Source organism: Saimiri boliviensis, chromosome 1 (genome assembly GCF_048565385.1).
Source record: "Saimiri boliviensis isolate mSaiBol1 chromosome 1, mSaiBol1.pri, whole genome shotgun sequence".
Taxonomy (NCBI): domain Eukaryota; kingdom Metazoa; phylum Chordata; class Mammalia; order Primates; family Cebidae; genus Saimiri; species Saimiri boliviensis.
In genome coordinates this window covers 246176945-246197231 of record NC_133449.1, presented here as the reverse complement: position 1 = coordinate 246197231, position 20287 = coordinate 246176945, and the positions used below count along the sequence as shown (strand labels likewise).

General features: G+C 38.5%; 1 protein-coding gene and 1 pseudogene across 2 annotated transcripts in view; one reads left to right on the top strand and one right to left on the bottom strand.

Moving 5' to 3' along the window:
- ZSWIM6 (zinc finger SWIM-type containing 6) overlaps positions 1–20287 on the top strand; it is a 221771-nt gene that overhangs the window by 50607 nt on the left and 150877 nt on the right. The window lies entirely within an intron of this gene.
- LOC101046494 (large ribosomal subunit protein uL3 pseudogene) lies at positions 18385–19533 on the bottom strand (annotated as a pseudogene).

Genomic DNA, 20287 nt, shown 5'->3' with positions numbered 1-20287 from the left:
AAAATAAGATGTATCCCTACCATCTCTCAGGAACTGTCAGTCTAGTAGATGAGACATTAAGATTTGTGTTATTACTAAACATGATTTTTTATCTAATGATGTTAGTTTTTTAGATTGATCAAGAGTTAGATGGTATAAATGGTTTTTCCTCTTCCGAGAGTTTTCACTGGGCATTTAAGCTGCCATATTTTACCAAAAAACAAACTAGAAAACAGAGGCTTATAGCATAAATCAGATTATGGAACATTCCAACTTAAAACTCAAATGCCTTTCTAGTTGTATTTAGAATGAAATAACTTCTGAGATAACGTCTAAGGCCTTAAATGAGATCATAACCATTTTTTCTTTTGCATCTTCTGTACAAAGGACTTGGACTACATAGAACAAATTATGAAACATCCTTTTCATTGCAGTGTGACTTTTTGAAAAAGTTTGAAAGAATGCTCAGATTTATATTTTTCTATTTTAAATTTGCAAATACCCTATGAAATCTTCCCCTCCCATTTTTGAAAAAGTTGTATGAAAATAATAGAAGTAATGAAACCACATTGTGAAATATGTGCAAGATACTGGGAAATGGGAAAGGTCATTTTATACCATTGTGTTAACCAACCACAGTCACCATTTTAGTGTTTTTCCTCCTTGTATTTCCTATGCATTAAAAGTGGGGTTTCATTATTCGTACATTTTTATATCTGGCTCCTTTTGGTTTGACATTATATGAGAAGCATTTTTCTGTTACATACATTTTATATATAAACATAAATAATTCAGTGGATTTATCATATTTTATTTGACCATTGTCTTATTTTGGGCATTTAAGTTTGCTTCCAAGTTTTCATTTTATGCGTAAGGCTCAGATGAGTGTCTTTGTGCATGTGAAGTAAGCACTGTCCTTTACTCTGCCTGTACTTTCTTTCCCCCTTAGTATAGACTTCCAGAAGAGGAAATAGTGGGCCAAAGGGCATGTTGGATGTTTTTATGGCACTTTATATGTATTGCTAAATTGCCTACCACTTTCACACACCAGTTGCCAGCACTGGATATTACCGTAGTTTTACATTTTTGCCAATTTAACAGCAAAAACAAAACAAAACAACAAAAAACACAAGTTACCCATTGTTTTAATGTGAAAAATTTTTTTCTTTTTCTTTTTTGATGCCACCCTGAATACTTCTGCAGATTAATATGAAAATTACTCACAAAATTAAGTATATTCTCATATGTTTGCTTGTTTACATTGCATCTCCTATTTTGTGAACTTTACTCCTATACTCTTTTCCATCAGTTGGTAAAGGTTGTGGAGAGCCATAGTGATGGACAGCATTAGCTCTGGTGACAAACTGTCAGGTCTGCATCTGGGTTCTGCCCCAGTGTGGGGAATATGTCCTGGGGACAGAGGGAAGAGTGGAGGATTTTTTATTTTTAGGAATTCAATTTCTTTCTATTATTTTTTTCCTAAACTTAGAAAAATTCCTTGCCTTTTCAGATGTTTAGTCACTAGTTCTGAATTTCTTCAAGTTTAGAAAGTTCTACCTCCTTACTCCACCTAGGTTTTATTTTTAAACTCTTAAAATTGTGACTTTATCAACTGTCTGTGCTGATTATGAATATTAACAGGCATTCCTCAGAAATGAAATTTCTCAGTTTGAAATTATAAAATTGGAACTGCAGTTACAGTAAAACTAGATGCTCAGAAATTTATTGGGTCGTGATGTTGTTTAAATAATTGGTTAATGTCTTTATCTAAATTGCTTTTATTTTAAAGAGAAGCAGGTCAGAATTTTATTAGGTATATTAGCTAGTGTGTGGCATGGTGATTTGTTAGGTTTTGGGTATTGTAGACAGTTTTATTTGTTTGGAAGTAGTTGGTGAGATATTTATCTTTTGATTTTTTTTTTTCCTAAAGGTGAGTTTTATATAGGAAACTGTACCTCGGATCTCAAGGATCGCAAGGCTTTGTTGTACCAGGTATCCAGGGAGCAATTAGGAGGGCAGTCTGTTAAGTCTTTTGCCTCAGGGCAGAACCATTAGGTGTGCTGTGTATGTGCCTCAAGGGGTGTAAATAACTAAGCTATTCATGTACTCATCAGTTTCCTTTCAAGTCATCTGTGAAACGTTTAATCTGTGGAAGAATCAGAGAAAGTTGACCTATTGTATTATTATCCTCCCTCACCTGATTATTTTGAGAAAGTGTATTTTAGAATTTATAGAGCGGACATCAGGCACAAGAACTTTAAATTCCATTTTCCATTTTGATGTGAATGTTCTAAAAGTTCCTTTAAGATTTAAATGTAGATCTTGCACATTAAAAAGCAGATCTTCTTTCATGTCTATAGGGTTTTTTGTTGTTGATCTACTATCTTTTGCAGTGAATAAATTCCTTTTACCGATGTTGGAGATTTCTCAGTGTCATACTACAGAAATGAGCAGCAGTCCAGTTTGTTTCCTGTATCAATTTTAGGGCATTATTGAAAGGAAATAATCATTCTTTTTCCTTTCTACCATCATGTATAAATGCCATTTAAACATGGAGAAATCTCTTCTCCCTTAAAAAAAGAAGCCCCTATTTGACACTGAGCCTGTCTACCCCTTCTTGCCCTCTGCCCTATTTTTATTTTTTATATCCAAATTTCTTCAAAGAGTGATCACATTCACTTCATGTCTTCACCTTGTACTTCATTCTTTTAACTTTGGTCTCTGCTCTATCACTCCACTGAACCTGCTGAAGGTGCTAACATTGCTAAATTCAGAGGGTTCTTCTCATTCTTCATCTTATTTGACAACTCAGTAGCATGAAACATAACTGACCACTATTTCTTGTAATGGTCTTTACCGGACTTTGATCCATCAAGATCTGATGGTTTTTTTTCTTACCTCTTTGGTAACTCCAGTCTTAGTTAGTCCACCTTTCTTTTCCCACTTTTTGGGCCCCTTTCCTACTCTCATCTCCTCTACCACCATGTATCAGGTTCAAGTGTTCACTTCGCCTTAGCTCCAGACTCCTGTAGTCCACCTCTTCTTAGGACATCTTTACTTATTTGTTACACCCAGACTTAACAGTTTTGCTTTCAAACCTGCTTTTCCCTATCAGTTTCTTAGATCTGTAAATGACACCATCATTTGTATTATTTCTGAGTTGTTATCAGAAAATTATCAGTGTCTTATTTTTTACTTCTTCAATGTTTCTTTCATTTAAGTATTTAATTTAGATATGAATTAAGACTTTCTGTGTTTAATTTGTAGGAAAATTTCTTAGAAACTTTAGTTATACAAGTCATATATGAATACATTCTTAAAAAAATAAAAATATTATCTCTTTGTTACCCATAGTTTTCACCTCCGTTCTCTAGAACTAACCACTGTTATCAGTTTGGTTGCATGCTTACAGAACTCTTTATTCATTTACATTAAACAATTTTAAAGAATCTTACAGAGATGGAGTCTTACTGTGTTCCCAGGCTGGTCTTGAACTCCTGGGCCCAAGTAGTCCCCCCACCTTAGCCTCCCAAAGTGCTTGGGATTACAGGCATGAGCCACTGTACCTGGCCCTATTTACATTTAAGTACTGATTTACTGAAGCTTTGGTAAAATGTATCGGTAAAACTACTTGGACTTTTTTTGGAGGGGGAATGTTAGAGCATTTTAACTCTACGAAAATTTCTTCTACTCAGTATTTTTTAGATGAATCCTTTCTTTATACTGCTGCTACCACTCCTACCCTAAATCTGATAATCATGTCTGGTTCATTGCAGTAACTTGCTTTCTCGGTATCTACCCTTGCCACCATGCAACTAACCCATTTTCTACATTGTTGTCAAGTGATCTTTAAAAAGCAGCTAATCATCATGATCTTTTCTTGCTTAAAATCTTAGAATTTTCACCATTCTTAAGACTAAAATCTAACATTCTTAGTGTTGCCTACAAGGCCCTTCATCGTCTAGCCCTGCCTACTTCTTTAATATCGTATCTTACTCCCCCCACCCTTCAACAGAGAACATTTTTTTGATATCTAAGATTTTCAGCATTAAAATTATAGGATGTAGTAGAAATGAAACTTTAAAAATAGTGCTTATAAAATTATTCTTCATTTTAATGTATTCATAATTAATAGCTCAGTTTATTTGTATGTAGCAAATGAGTTTTTGTGTTTACAAACTATAAAATATTAATGTAAAATATTGTTTCTCTTTTTGTTCCTATCATGCCTTTTGTTTTTATCTACTTGATGATAAAAAACACTGTACATGTGGTAATAATTCTCTAGGAATGTTGGAGTAGAATGGACATGATTTTCTAATTTGGAATGTCCTTTGAGTGGAAAAATTAGAAAACAGCCCATAAAATAAACCATTATGATAGGGATGATAATGTTCAGAAGAAAGTATTGCTTAGACCTTTCTGGATCATCTGTAGAGGTCTTTTTAAATTCTTTATGCCTGTGTCTTTAGCTTCCATTTTAAGAAAACACATGGTGACCATAGAATTGTTTCTTCTTTATATTTAATTTATGGGTAAACTCAGGGAATCTGCTATTTTAACAGTGCTTTTGACATTCATACATTTTTCATATAGCCCTTCTGTGTGTAGGAGGGAGGTTAATGCCAAACACCATCGTTACCTGTGAGGAAGTCCATCATCTTGTGATTGGAATTGTACTAATAGGAAATATGAACACTCTAGTTGAGTCATGAATCACATCATTTGTACTTTGGTGGAGCAAAATTGCCAGCTATAGTATTAGGATTGTTTCTTAAAGGTAAATAAGCTCCTTAAAATTGTCTGTAAATTGGAAGCAACTCCAGTGAAAATGCCAACAGTATTTTTTTTGGCTTGACAAACTAAGGCTAAAATTAATACAGAAACGAGCATATAATAGGAACACTATGAAAAAGAAGAGTAGGCCGGGCGCGGTGGCTCAAGCCTGTAATCCCAGCACTTTGGGAGGCCGAGGCGGGTGGATCACAAGGTCAAGAGATCGAGACCATCCTGGTCAACATGGTGAAACCCCATCTCTACTAAAAATACAAAAAAAATTAGCTGGGCATGGTGGCGCATGCCTGTAATCCCAGCTACTCAGGAGGCTGAGGCAGGAGAATTGCCTGAACCCAGGAGGCGGAGGTTGCGGTGAGCCGAGATCGCGCCATTGCACTCCAGCCTGGGTAACAAGAGCGAAACTCCGTCTCAAAAAAAAAAAAAAAAAAAAAAAAAAAAAAAGAAAAAGAAGAGTAATGAGAGGTGGGACCATGTCTGTATAAGATATTAAAGGATAGTAAGCTACAATAATTAAAGCTATGTGATGAAGGCACATATATAGATCTAGATCAGTGAAATAAAATATGAAGACGGGAAACTTGATACCCCGGAACACAAAGGACATGATAAAGTGGTATTTTAAATCAGTGAGGGAGTTTATTCAAAGGGTGTTGGGATAACTGGGTAGCCATCTGGAGAAAAATAAAGTTGGATCTATAATTTATACCTCCACCAGAATAAAATTTAAATGGATCAAACTTTAAAAAGCAAAGTCACAGAAGAAATAGAACTAAGCAGAGGAGAAAACTTTTATAGTTTAGAATGAAGCATTTTTTTTCTTTTCTTTTCTTTTCTTTTTTTTTTTTTTTTACATAGAGCCTTGAAGCAATTAAAAAAAAATTTATAAAAGATTGGCCAGACATGGTGGCTCACACCCGTAATCCCAGCACTTTGGGAGACTGAGGCGGGCGGATCACCTGAGGTCAGGAGTTTTAAGACCAGCCTGGCCAACATGGTGAGATCTCATCTCTACTAAAAACACAAAAATTAGCCAGGCGTGGTGGCAGACACCTGTAATTCCAGCTACTCGGGAGGCTGAGGCAGGAGAATTGCTTGAGCTCCAGGAGTGGAGGTTGCAGTGAGCCAAGATTACGCCACTGCACTCCAGTCTGGGAGACAAGAGCGAGACTCTTATCTCAAAACAAATTAATAAAAAATAAAAGATTTTTCATATCAACAACTACCCCAAAGCACTCTGGGAGGTGGAGGCTGGCAGATCATGAGGTCAGGAGATTGAGACCATCCTGGCCAACATGGTGAAACCCTATCTCTACTAAAAATACAAAAATTAACTGGGCATGGTGGTGTGCGCCTGCTGCCTTAGCTACTTGGGAGGCTGAGGCAGGAGAATTGCTTGAACCTGGGAGGTGGAGGTTGCAGTGAGCCAAGATTGCGCCACTGCGCTCCAGCCTGGGTGACAGAGCGAGACTCCATCTCAAAACAACAACAGCAACCAGAAACCCACAAGCAAAGTCAAAAGACAAGTTGAAAAAAACGTTTACAGCTCATCAAAGATAGGCAAATTTCCTTAATAGGTGAAAAATGTCAACAAATCAATAAAATGACTAACAATTCAGTAGAAAAATGGACAAAGGGCAAATATGGAGATTCACAGAAATGAGAGATAAATGGCTGTACGTGATGAGAAGGTAAGGTGTTTACTTGACTTATAAGAGAAATGAAAATTAAAACTAAACCAGATGCCTTTTTTTTTTTTTTTAAAGAAAAACCTATTACATTGATAAAAATCAAAATTTAGCAAGTGGTTAGCCTGAGTGAGGAGATACGTACTCAAATTTTGGATGGGAATGTAAATTATGATAGTCTTTATGGAGGATAATTTTATAGGGTCATCAGATTTATAAATGCAGAGACCTATTTGGCCCAACAGTTTAACATCCAGATTTTTATCTTATGGGAAACTGAAATGAAGAATTTCCAAGTTTTATTGAAGCATTGTTTATAGCAGTAAAACGCTGGAAACAAGCTAAATGTTCATGATACAAGGTTGGTTAAATAAAAATTTGCCCGTCCAAGATGGAGTAGCATGCAGTTATTAAAAAAGAATAAGGAAAATACTGATATAGATACAGATACTGATACAGAAAATACTGATACAGATATTAAATGGGGAAAAAACTCCATAAGGTGTAGAATAGTGTGTGTGTTTTGCTGCCATTTGAGTAGAAAAGAGAAAATACAGAAATATTTATATGTTGCTTATTATATGCATACAACATTTGTTGATGGAGTCACAAGAAAATGGTAACTTTAAATTGCCTTGAGACAAACTGAGGGACAAGGATGCCCTTTACTCCCTTTTCAGTTTTAAGCCATAATAAAAATTACATGAAATTGGGCTGGGCACGATACCTTACTCCTGTTATCCCAGTGCTTTACGAGGCTAAAGCAAGAGGACCACTTGAGGTCAGGAGTTCCAAACCAGCTTGTGTAATGTAGTGAGACCCCGTCTCTACAAGAAAATAAAAAAAATCAGCAGAGTGTGGTTGTGCCTGCCTATAATCCTAGTTACTTGGGTGGCAGAGGTGGGAGGATTGCCTGAACCCAGGAGTCAAGCTGCAGTGAGCTATGATCATTCCTTTGTACTCCAGCCTGGGCAACAGGGCAAGATCATATCTCTGGAGGAAAAAAAAAAAAAAAAAAGAAGAAGAAATTAAGAAGATAAAGAACAGTTTGGAAGTCTGTATCTTCAGTTGATTAATTCAGAAATGTTTTTCTTACTGCAATTTCAAGGCTAGACCTTATGTAGGAAAATTTTTCTGTATCCTGGAAGCAATTTTTTGGATTTGTGAAGTGTTTTATTGCCTCTCTTTTCCTGTAAATCTTTATTGTCTAAACGACTGCACTGAATTAGATTGTCATCTTAAAATTGTAGGAATTTACTTGTGGTCAAGTAATCCATTGCCTTTTACAGTTTCATTTTTTCAAAGGGTCTTAGGACGACTAGTTTTGAGTTGAAAACTATATGAAGACAAAGAATTTAATACCACAAAAAAGTGAAGATCCTTTTTTCTAGTGTGTGTTAAAAACAGCTCTTTTAGGAATTTTTCATTTCCATTGGTTTTTTTCTTGTGATATATGTCTTTTCATGAGGGATAAGTTATATTTGCACTCACCTCTTACAGAGTATCAAGTAAAAATTAGAACAAAGCAGAATGAACCTTCTTATATACAATGCCTTCCCACAAAAACAAACACCTTCCTCAAAAAATTTCTGCCCTGAACATGAAAGTGCTTATCTGCAGCTTGGCATTATTAGTGTGTCTGATTCCTAGGGTAAGCAGAAGATCCAGTTATTATCATTCAAAAGGAACTGAAAGTGTGAGCACTCTTTGAAAAAGTACTATTAGCAATGCAGATGCCAAGTTATATCTGATAGACAAGCAAACTGTTAAGCCTGTTTGTGTGATATTTAAGGTGAGAAAATAGTTTTGCCTATTCTTTATGACTTTGAATAGCCTTAGGACTATTTTGTTCTGTTTATCACTGTCTTCACACTAGATTTTGTTTTGTTTTGTTTTAGTTTGAGATGGAGGCTTACTCTGTTGCCCAGGCTGGAGTGTAGTGGCATGATCTCAGCTCACTGCAGCCTCTACCTCCTAGGTTCAAGCGATTCTCCTGCCTCAGCCTCCCGAGTAGCTGGGATTACAGGCGCCCACCACCACACCCAGGTAATTTTTGTATATTTAGTAGAGACGGGTTTTCGCCATGTTGGCCAGGCTGGTCTTGAACTCCTAATTTCAGGTGATCTGCCTGCCTTGGCCTCCCAAAGTAATGAAATTATAGCTGTGAGCCACCACGCCCAGCTCATGGGCAGTCATTAGTAAGTACACTCTTGTAGTAGTAGGGTCCCAGAAAGTTTTCCTAACAATTAACATCTGTGTACCTTGGTTTTCTTGCAAGACTTAACTCTAATTTTTGCAAGTGCTAATATGTAGTGTCCACTCATTGATCTTAGGACTTCAAAAACTGAGTGTATTGCGTATATGGTATCAGGGTCAGCATTCATATGCAACCTGAGAGTTCTTTCTATGTGTGAAGTCAGGACATGTAGGTGTAGGAAATGCTGATCCAGGTAGGATTGTCTGGCACAGCAGGTACTTAAATAAAACGACATTTATTGGAAAATGTCGACTTGAATCAAGGGAGATTTATACTGTTATGCACTGGCCATTAAGTCTTCACTGCTGACTTTTGCTCTCTTTGGTTTTTATGCCAGAGATTGCTAACCCTTGGTTTAGAATTGTTACTGCAAGCATAAAATCATTCATGGGCCAGGTGAGGTGGCTGATGCATATAGTCCCAGCACTTTGGGAGGCTGAGGATTGCCTGAGACCAGGCTGGACAACATGGCAACACCCAGTCTCTACTTAAAAAAAAAGAAAAAAAAATACAGGGCGTGGTGGCTCATGCCCGTAATCCCAGCATTCTGGGAGGCCCAGTCAGGTGGATCACCTGAGGTCAGTAGTTTGAGACTAGCCTGGTCAACAGAGGGAAACCCAATCTCCACTAAAAATAAAAAAAAATTAGCTGGACGTGGGGGCGCACACCTGTAATCCCAGCTATTCGGGAGGCTGAGGCAGGAGAATCACTTGAATCCGGGAGTTGGAGGCTGCCATGAGCCGAGATCATGCCAGTGCACTCCAGCCTGGCAACAGAGCATGTTTCTGTCTCAAAACGAAACAAAACAAAACAAAGCAAAGCAAAGCTAAAACAACCAGAACCAAAAATGAGCCAGGTGTGGTGGTGAGTGTCTGTAGTCCCCACTACATGTATTTATAAACATTTATTGTTCCTTGTAGTATGTAATAAATATATTTGTAGAATGAATCATTCTAAGGACTTAGTTTTTAAAGAGTATTTTGCAAATTCTCTTTTAAAATGAAAATCTTCATTTTTTTTTTCCTTTATGACCATTGAATTTAAGGCAAGTTATATCTATCCTGCGCAAGTTGAAAGTAACTAACATTATGCATGTCATGGTTTCATATTAAAGGATGAATAAAGGTACTTGCCTCAGTTGTGAGCAGTTGTCTGTAGTTTTGTTTTTTTGTAGTCTGTGACATGAGGCCACTTGGCTGTGAAAAACTAACATATAGTATATTACCTCTTTGATCATCAGAGTGATGTATATTTTCCCTGTTGTTCAGCTGTAACTCCATATAGTCACCCTCTTGAATGCCACAAGAAGGTCTCTTTTTCTTTTTAGTAATTGAAGTATTCATGCAGTGTAGAGTGAATAGATCCCTCCATCATAGTGCGTTATATAGTACTTTGCTCTGTGAATATATGTAATACAATCCATTCAAAACAAATGTAAAATTTACTAGGGCTTTTCATGTGGAAGTAGAATGCAGGTATCTTTCTTGATATAACAAATGAATTTGGTTGTAGCTAACATGTATTATACTAGTAAAGGTCTACCTGCTACACTTTTTCTTTTTTGTTGAGGTATAGAGAGTAGAGTGATACCGATATGTGAGGAAAATGAGAACTGGAATGCAGGCCAAAAGCTGGTCCTTTCCAGATGAATGCAAAGCTAAGTATCATCATATTCATCTGATAGACTGTGGCTGATGGTGGCTGGTTCTGCATGCTGTCTTATGCACAGCGATTCTCCATACATAGCTGTCAGTCATTTGTTGACAAAATCGCCAGAAAACACATCTTTAGTATTTTGGATTAGAAAGAGACAATCCTTTTTGCCTCAATTTTTCTTTGATGTTTTCTCAAAGGAATTGAGTAGTCTGCTGCCCCTTGGCTTGGCACTCCCATCAACATTCATAATCTTAATCTTAAGGTGCATTTTTATTTATGATCAGGGACTCACCTAGAGTTACATAGCAGTTAGTAACAAAATTGACTAGATTCCAAAGATGCCAACAATTCTCTCTTTCTTTAATAATTTCTTCAGTTTTACAAAATCAGCAGTAAAGTTGTGATGGCTTATGTGTAGAGAGAAATAGTTTGGGCTGGGTACAGTGGCTCATGCCTGTAATGCCAGCACTTTGGGAGGCTGAGGCGTGTGGATCACCTGAGGTCAGGAGTTTGAGATAAGCCTGGCCAACATGGCAAAACCCCATCTTTACTAAAAATGCAAAAAAAAAAAAAAAAAAATGCTGGTTATGGTAGCTTATGCCTGTAGTCCCAGCTACTTGGAAGGCTGAGTCAGGAGGATTGCTTGAACCTGGGAGGTGGAGGTTAAAGTGAGCTGAAACCATTCTACTGCACTCCAGCCTGGGCAACAGAGCAAGACTCCGTCTCAAATAAGAAAAAAAAAAAAAAAAGAAAAGAAATTGGTGTTTAGGGTGCATGGGGAAGTAGATAGGAAATTAGGAAGCTAATTTATAGCAGCAGATTAAGATACAGGGTCTCCACAAAGTCAGGGAACTTTTAAATAACATACTCAGCATGATTTTCTTTAACCTCCAGACATTCCTTTAATTTCAAAGCAATGAATCTTGTTCTTAAACTGAAAATGGTACAAGAAATACAGTGTCCAAAACGTCAGGATACACAGGGAAAATTGTGTGTTATTCATTGATCATCTTTCTTGAAAATGTAACTTACATACTTTTGAAAAATAAGTTTATTGTATGTTTATTGAATTTTCAGACACCTGTATTTTGCTTCTATTTAGGATTTCTTTTTAAGCTTCAGGCATAATACTGAAATAACTAGGTACAGTCAACAAAGAGACTAGGCAGCTGACAAGCAGCTCCCACCCCAATGGGTTAAAGATCTAGGCAGCCTGGAGGTGGGAGGATAATGAAAGGCAGGTGATGGGAGTAGAGGACCATGTGGCTGGCTGGCTTGCTTTTTACTCTAGCAGCTGGTGGTAGCCATAATTGAAATCTTGATCTTATTTTGAATGAACAAAGACCTGGAAAGTTTGATAAATAACAATATTCTGTTAATATTTCTTATTCCAATCCAGTACCTAATGATGTAGAAAAACTTTCTCTTTTCTTTCTTTCTTTCTTTTTTGAGACAGAGTGTCACTTTGTCACCCAGGCTGGAGTGTAGTAGTGCCATTTTAACTCACTGCAACCTCTGCCTCAGGGGTTCAAGTAATTCTCCTGCCTCAGCCTCCCAAGTAGCTGGGACTACAGGTTCACCTCACCACACCCAGCTAATTTTTGTATTTTTAGTAGAGATGGGATGTTACCATGTTTATCAGGTTGGTCTAAAATTCCTGACCTCAGGTGATCCACCTGCCTTGGCTTCCCAAAGTGCTGGGATTACAGGCATGAGCCACTGCGCCCAGCCAGAACTTTTTCTTATATATGCAAATACCTTTTCATTTTTTTAAATGAAAAACTTACTCTAACATCAGTAATATTTCTACTGAAAAAAACTACTTACTTTACTGACACCAAAGAATTCTGCTAGATAAAATAATTGTTGCTATCTTTGCTGAAACAGAGCATCTCTGATCTTTGCTGGTAATAATTCTGTTGAACTGAATAAAAGTGTTTAGAACAAGCATGGTAGTGAAAAGTGTACATAGTTCTGTCAGTCTGGGTAGGAAAGAAAAAATTCACATAGGCTGAAACAAGCCACCACTCTCATAAAACCTTGTGAACCAGTTAAGTCTGACTGAGTTCATGAGATTACAGGGTTTAGAAAATGTGAAGATGGATAGGTGACCAGTTTGGCTTTAGTGATGGTATTATTTCTGTTTGCTTGGATGAAACTGAGGTTCTGGTGGGGTGACTTTGATTGTTGATGGAATAATAGAACTTTTGTGTCCGCCAAACTCTTTAAATCCTAGATCTGTTGGGTCACATGTAAATGACCTTTTCATATTCACGTTTTTGCCCTAACAGCTTGTAAAACTCCTGCAGTCCTGGGGTTTGACTGAGTGGTCTGTGCAGCCCCATGCATCTCTAAGGTGCAGTGCAGTCTGTTGTCTCTAATGGCAGAACACCATGGACATGGGCAACACATATACTGGTTAATGATGTTTGATATATTCTGTTCAAGAAGACAGATATTTTGGAAAGATTTTCATCAAAAAGTGGCAAAAGGGAAACATTTTAGTGTTTAAAGGAGTTCTTTTAAGCCAGCATACTCCTGGGTTGTTCGGGAAAGGCTTGACTCACTCTTGAGTTTAATATCACCTTTATAGATACCCAAAATTGAAGCTTAACTATTTCAGGGCAGCATAATAATGAGAAAAATAATGAAAGGCATCAGATTTGACAGAAAGAACACTTAATTTGTTATTAGACAGACCTGAGTTTAGATTCTGGTTTTAGCCCTTACTACTAAGTAAGGGGCCAGTTACTTAACTCCTGTGGGCCTCACTTGCATTAACTGAGATAATTTGTCGCCAGTATCTTGTCCCCTGCATAAGCATTCTGTCAGTGTTAATGCTCTTTTTCTCTCTCATTGTTTCACACTGCAATGCACATACTCTGTACAGCACATACTGTCTAACATAACCAGGCACTGTAGTTTACTTGGGTTTTTCATTGAAAATCCATTCAGTTCTTTTGGGAGGCTTCCCTCAGCCCCTGTGCCCCAGGGTGTGTATAATCCTGCTAGCCATGGTGATGATGTCCACTTGCCTGCGTTTTATGGAGAAGCTACTGGCTCTCTGTCTTTTCAATAGAGGCAGACACCCTAGATGGATGGTGCATGGTCAGATTTGACACATAGCAAGCTTTGGATGTGGGGTTTTCAGTGGGGTTCTTGTGCAGATTCAGGTGAGAGCCCTCCTGATAGCCACATTTCTTGGGGTGGTGGGCACAGGTAGGCATAAGGAGGGAATGGAAACAGTGGCACTATCGCTCAGCAATTGGACTATACTCAAGATAGGAAATATTTGAGGCATAATCTGTGTTTGGCTTTCATATATTACATACTAATTAGGAACACATTTCAATGCTTTGAAGTTGTGAAAAACTCTCTTGCCCACATTCCAAATTGATGTCTCTCTGCCCTGGATATGCCATACATTTAGAGTACTATATCAGGGAAACGCAGACCTCAGAAAGACCTTTGGTTTATCCTCAGTGCATCAGGGACATTTCTTTTCCTGCTTCTCAGTGATTTGCCTTTGCTTTGTACTTTGTTAGTTTTTTTCTCTCTCTGTTTAAACAAGGATTAATACTTCCTTTAATTGAACTGTGGCTATTTTACATGGATTGGTGATTGCAAAGCTTTTCGGAGCAGGTGTGGAGCAATGAATAGTCTTTTTAATTTCATTTTTTTGATTTACATTTTTTTTATAACCACTTCTGCAACAAATGGTGAAACTCCATGTCTACTCTCTTTTTCAGTCAATGGTTAATGGTTTTTCCATACTTCCCAGCTGCTTATCATGGGCACAGCTGACAAAACCAGAAGAGCCTTTCTAGTAAGGTGAGCTGAGCTGGCATTTGTGTAGGACAAAGGACTTTGGTAGAATTAGGGCTTTGACAAAGTGAACAAATGTAAAGGCAGCTGGAAACTTGAGTGTTGCTAATCAGGAATATATTTTGAGATTCTGAAGTTTCCAAAACATGTGTGTAATTAAGAAAAATAACCCAACAACTTGTGGGTTAATAGATTTTCCTGTTTTACAAATCCCTTTGTGTGAGTTTTAAAGATGTTTTTCATACTTTTGAACAGTTTACTGTCTCAGAGAACATTACTAGCTCTCATTTTATTTTCGAGGCTCTTTATCCATGTGTTCCTGCCAAATGCCCTGTACCAATTCACTTATTTATGGGCTGGTTCCTTTATCTTTAGTTGTTAAGACTCTTTCCAAGGGAGCCTTTGCCTTTTATTGTATTATTTATGATATTGATAATGAGCACTACACAGAGTTCAAAGGGGCTTGTTCTGATTATTGAGAGTTTATTTCTCTGCTGTAATTGCTTATGTCAGAAAACAGCTTTTTATGGTAGATTGGCCATCTGCTTTTGGGAGAAATCTACACTTTCCTCCAATCAGCAAGTGGGTAATATCAGTAATAAGATGCAGTAAATCGGCTGCCCCAACCAAACAACATATTTATATAAGTTGCCGGAAAATGAGAGTTGTGTCCTTTCCATTTTCCCTTCCATATCTCATGCTGATGAAGCTTATGGTTATTTTAATTAACACCCCTGCACTAAAAAAATAGTGGGATATTTCAAATGTAAGAAATAGAGAAAAAGGGCTGGGCGTGGTGGCTCAATGCCTTTAATCCCAGCACTTTGGGAGGCCAAGGTGGGTAGATTGCTTGAGCTCAGGAGTTTGAGACCAACCTGAACAATGTGGTGAAACCCCATCTCTACAAAAACTACAAAAAAATTAGCTGGGTGTGGTGGCGTGCACCTGTGGACCCAGCTACTTGGGAGGTTTAAGGAGGAGGATCACCAACTTGGTGAAACCCTGCCTCTACTAAAAATACAAAAATTAGGTCAGGTACAGTGGCTCATGCCTGTAATCCCAGCACCTTGGGGGGCCTAAGTGGGCGGGTAACCTGAGGTCAGGAGTTCGAGACCAGCCTGGGCAATATGGTGAAACCTCGTCTCTATTAAAAAAAAAAAAAAAAAAAAAAAAAGCTGGGCATGGTGGTGCATCCCTGTAATCTCAGCTACTCAAGAGAGTGAGGCAGGAGAATGGCTTGAATCTGGGAGGTGGAGGTTGCAGTGAGCCGAGATCTACTGTACTCGGCTGGGTGACAGAGCGAGACTTCCTCTTAAAACAACAAAAAAAGGCACTTTCCTACTACTTAAGTTTTAGAGAAATGTTATTTAACGCCCCCCCCCCCTTTTTTTTTGAGATGGACTCTTGCTCTGTTGCCCAGGCTTGAGTGCAGTGGCATGATCTTGTTTCACTGCAACCTCTGCCTCCTGGGTTCAAGTGATTCTAATGCCTCAGTCTCCTGAGTAGCTGGAATTACAGATGCATACCACGATGCCCAGCTAATTTTTGTATTTTTAGTAAAGATGGGGTTTCATCATGTTGGCCAGACTGGTCTCAAACTCCTGGCCTCATGTGATCCACCCACCTTAGCCTCCCTAAGTGCTGGATTATAGTTGTGAGACACAGCGCCTGGCCAACTGTTGCTTTTTAAATCAATTGTGTGCTTTGTAATAGGCCATACTCTAGAACTGTAAGGCAGGACACTTAACACATTGAACACTACAAATGTATTTAAAATTAGTCTGAATTAGTGGTCTGTCAAAGCTACCCTTTGAAAAAGAAAACAAATAAAAACTTACAAAACTATCCCTTCTTTCTCCTTTTCCTCTTTGAAAGATAGAAGTTTGAACACTTCACATTTCAAAATCTTGCTTGATCTAACTTCTTAAAAAACCTTGAAATTAGTCATTACTGTTACATCAAGTGCCACATACTGTTATAAAGGCTTTACATGGGTTAATTTATTTAAAACTTCCAACAACCCTGTGAGATAGGTAAGGAAACTAAGACACAGATATTAAGTAATTTGGCTTTGGTCATGCAACTAGTAAACGGCAGAGCTAGTATTTATGCACACAGTGGCTTAAAAATACCTATACTCTTAATTACTTTGCTGTGTAGTGACTGCGAGCTTTGAGTTTTCTTGGGTCAGAATTGTGGCTTTGCTCATTTTGCTGCAAGGAAACCTTAAAATGGAAATCCATTTTTTTTAATGTAGAAGTAGGAACAATTATGAAATTTGACAATTTGATGAAATTGTTGAATTTTGAAATTAGTTCGTTAGTCATCATAAGGATTTTGTCTTTAATGTGGCAAGGGATCGCCAACTTGGCAAAACTCTGCTTCTGCTAAAAATACAAAAATTAGGCCGGCCCAGTGGCTCATGCCTGTAATCCCAGCATCTTGGGAGTGGTTTAACGTGTTTTTTGCATATTCTAGCTCAGTGTTTTTTTATTCTTTATAACTTAAAGATCTGTAAAATCATTTTGGCGTACTGGGACACATACCTGCAAACTCATTCGGGGAGAAGAAATGAGAGAAGAGATGCAAAATGCTGAAAGTCACCACATATCAGTGGAATCTTGGATGGTTCTTTAACCTTTGATGGGACTCTGGGGCTTCCTCTTGCCTAGTTGGGGCTTATCTTTCTAGGAAGATACTCTCTCACCAGAGACTTGTTTTAATGGTGCCACGCTTGTATCCTCAAGTACAAGTATACTGTACTTTTCTTGAAGCTTTAAGAATCCTGCACCTTGGCCAGGTGACGTGGCTCACATCTGTAATCCTAGCACTTCAGGAGGCTGAGGCAGGCGCATCACGAGGTCAGGAGTTCAAGACCAGCCTGGCCAACATAGTGAAACCCTATCTCTACTAAAATTACAAAAAATTAGCTGGGTGTGGTGGCAGGCACCTGTAATCTTAGCTACTCAGGTGGCTGAAGCAGGAGAATTGCTTGAACCCAGGAGGCAGAGGTTGCAGTGAGCTGAGATCACGCTGTTAGACACCAGTCCAGGCGACAGTGAGAGACTCTGTCTAAAAACAGCTCCCCCCCACCCCAAAAAAAATCCTGCAGCTTAATGGGAAAGCAAAAAAGTCTTTAGTGATGCAAGGTGTAAATGCATTTGGAAACTCATGTGGACTAAAAAAATCTCAAGTCTCAGAATACAATTTTGACGGATTTATTATCTATTCTATGTCTGTTTTTTCTGTCTTTGTGTTGGTCTTCTATGCAACTGTCAGTGTTGTCAGTAGAGCTTACAGCAGGCCACAGATGTGTCTTGATGAGGACATACTAGGCAGAGAATAGTTTCTTAGTCATGTGCTATATGTGCATGAGCCTTGATGTACAAAAGGGTGCATGTAGTTTTTGATCTGGGAATGAAATAAGCAGGTTCTCTGACCAATCTAGGGAATTTCTGTAATGAAAATGTGTCATTATTGGCATTTCCTGAGGGTATCTGCAGCAAGACACAGAATAGAATTTTTCTTTCTTCCATTTGCTATAGAGCTCCCTTTCTTCATCTTCATCCATATCTCCTTTCCTTTTCTCTGTCAGTCTGCCTGCCTATCTGCCTGCCAGCCAGTCTGCCTGTCTACCTATACGTCCATCCTTCTTAAAAGTATTCATGGGCAGCCAGTCTGCTGTAATGACATTGTGACTTTTCAGAGTAATCTACCATATTTGTTTTTAAAAGTTCCTTTTTTTCTGTGCTATTAATTTTAACTCAGAAGGTTGCTGTAATTAACCCATACTTTTTAATCCTCTTGTGCCTTTTGAAAGAAGAAAATGACTCTGGAATTCTGAAATAATGTAACTAGCCTTGTACTCAAATCATAATTTTTGAAGATTAGATACCTTCAGATACCTTATTCCCCCAGTATTAAATTTAAATCTATAACAAAGAAATATTTTTAGTGTTTTCCAAAATACTTTTTAAGTGAAAATGTCAGTTCTTATTTGCTAGTACTGTCACTTCCCTGCTTCTCCTTGAATTTGCCTCTTGCTCTGGAGAGCCCACAAAAGATAAAACTTTAGTGAATGTCTCAAAAATGGTATTTTCTTTTTTTGTTGTTGCCTTTTTTTTTTTCCCCAGTGGAAAATAACTTTTATTGAGACCCTACCAGCTGCAAAATCTGTTCCTGACATTAAACTACTTCTTCCTTTGCAATTTGGTCTTTCTTGAGTGGTCCCATAAGTGCTTTCTTCTCCTCCATGGTCTGGAAGCGGCCATGACCAAACTTGGAGGTGGTGTCAGTGAACTTAAGGTCAGTCTTCTCCAGAGCCTGCCATTTGGTCTGCACCAGCGACTTGCTTCTTGGTTCCTACCACACAGCCTTTCAGCATGACAAAATCATTGGACAAAGCCACCCAGATGCTTTTGTCAGACAGCTCGTAGTCAGTGGAGGCATTGTTCTTGATCAGTTTGCCATCCTTGATAAGGTAGCCCTGGTCAGCCTTATAGATCTTGTTGATCTCAGTGTGGTGATGGTAGCCTTTCTGCCCAGCACGTGCTACATAGAAGGCCACAGGCAGGATGCCATTCCCTGATACAGGCCACCTTGGGCAGGCCTCTGTGGGTCTTGCAGGGCAGCTTCTGGTGTGCCAGTGACTGGTGACTCCATTGTGTAGCCTTTGCCCTCGGTTAATTTGATGACGCCAAGCATCTTGTCCTGCCCAAACACTTGGTTCACAGGTACCTGCTGCTCCAGGCTTTCGCAGGCCCAGTCCAGCTTCTCCACCATGGTCCCTCTGTTCACCTGGATCTCCATCAGGTAGGCTGTCTTGTGGCGCAGAGGAAGCAGGCACATCTGGGTGTGGGCAATGACGTGGATGACTTGGCAGTTGTTCATGCTGCTGAAGTCCTTCTTCAGCTGCTTCTTGCCATCCTCATTCTGCCATTTCTTACAGTACTTGGTGAAGGCCTCCTTTTTAGATTTATGCCAGTTCTTAAAGAAATGCTTCTTACACTTGTCACTGAAGTGCTTAGCAAAGACGATCTTGAAGGTCTGGAGGCCTTAAGGGGTTTCCATGTAGCCCACAATGCCCAAAACCACCCCACAGTGCTCACAGCCTCTACCACTTCCTTCTTGCTCACCTTGGATCCTGGCCTGTTGACTTCTCACACGATGTGGGTCATAACCAGCCTTGTATCCCAGGAATTACATGAGGTGGACCGGCCTGAAAGGGTCATCCTTAGGGAAGCTCTTCACCTACTCACGATGCCTGCTGCTGAGCTTCCGAGGCAGGAAACTGAGGTACCCATGTGTGGGAGTGGAGATCTTTCCATGAGACATCATGCTGTCACATCTTGCCGGTAGAGCAAAAAATAGTATTTTCAAAACTTCTAGAGCCAGGGCTTCTCTTTGCTATCCAGTGGGCTTTTATAGGTCTACCTTCGTTTTGTGTATATTTTCCTTCAAGATTGTATTTCCCTCATTGATTGACATGCATTTGTGTTTTGACATTGCAAATTTGATGAAGTACTTCTTCCAGATAAAACTAAGAAACTATGAAATTGTTAGGGTGATTGGAGTGGTATGTGTGAGATATCTTTATGTATACATACTCTAGCTTTCAACATTATGTTTTCTAATAGTGTTGGTGAATTCACAGTGATGAGTCTATAGCTTTCTGCTGATTTCTTTCTTATTGGAGAAAGATAGAAAGCAACACATGGTAGTTGCACCCAAACTGGCTACGGACATGCATCTACATTCCTTTTTTTCCTGTATCTTTTATCCTGCAGAGTGATGTTTGTGATGGATATGCTGTTCTGGAGTATGTTTTTTAAAAATAATTTTTTATTTGAAAATTTATCTTTCTGTGGGGAATTCAGACAACATAGAAAATTGTGAAATGAACAGTTTGGTGATACAGGAGTTGTCACTTTTAACAGTTTGATAATATGTGTGCATGTGCACCTGGATGCACGTACCAGAGCACACACACACGTCACACTCATGATATATAATGTGAGTGAAGTTGCATAACTTCACATTCTTTTTATCAGCCTTTATTATTATTATGACCTTTTTTTTTTTTTTTTTT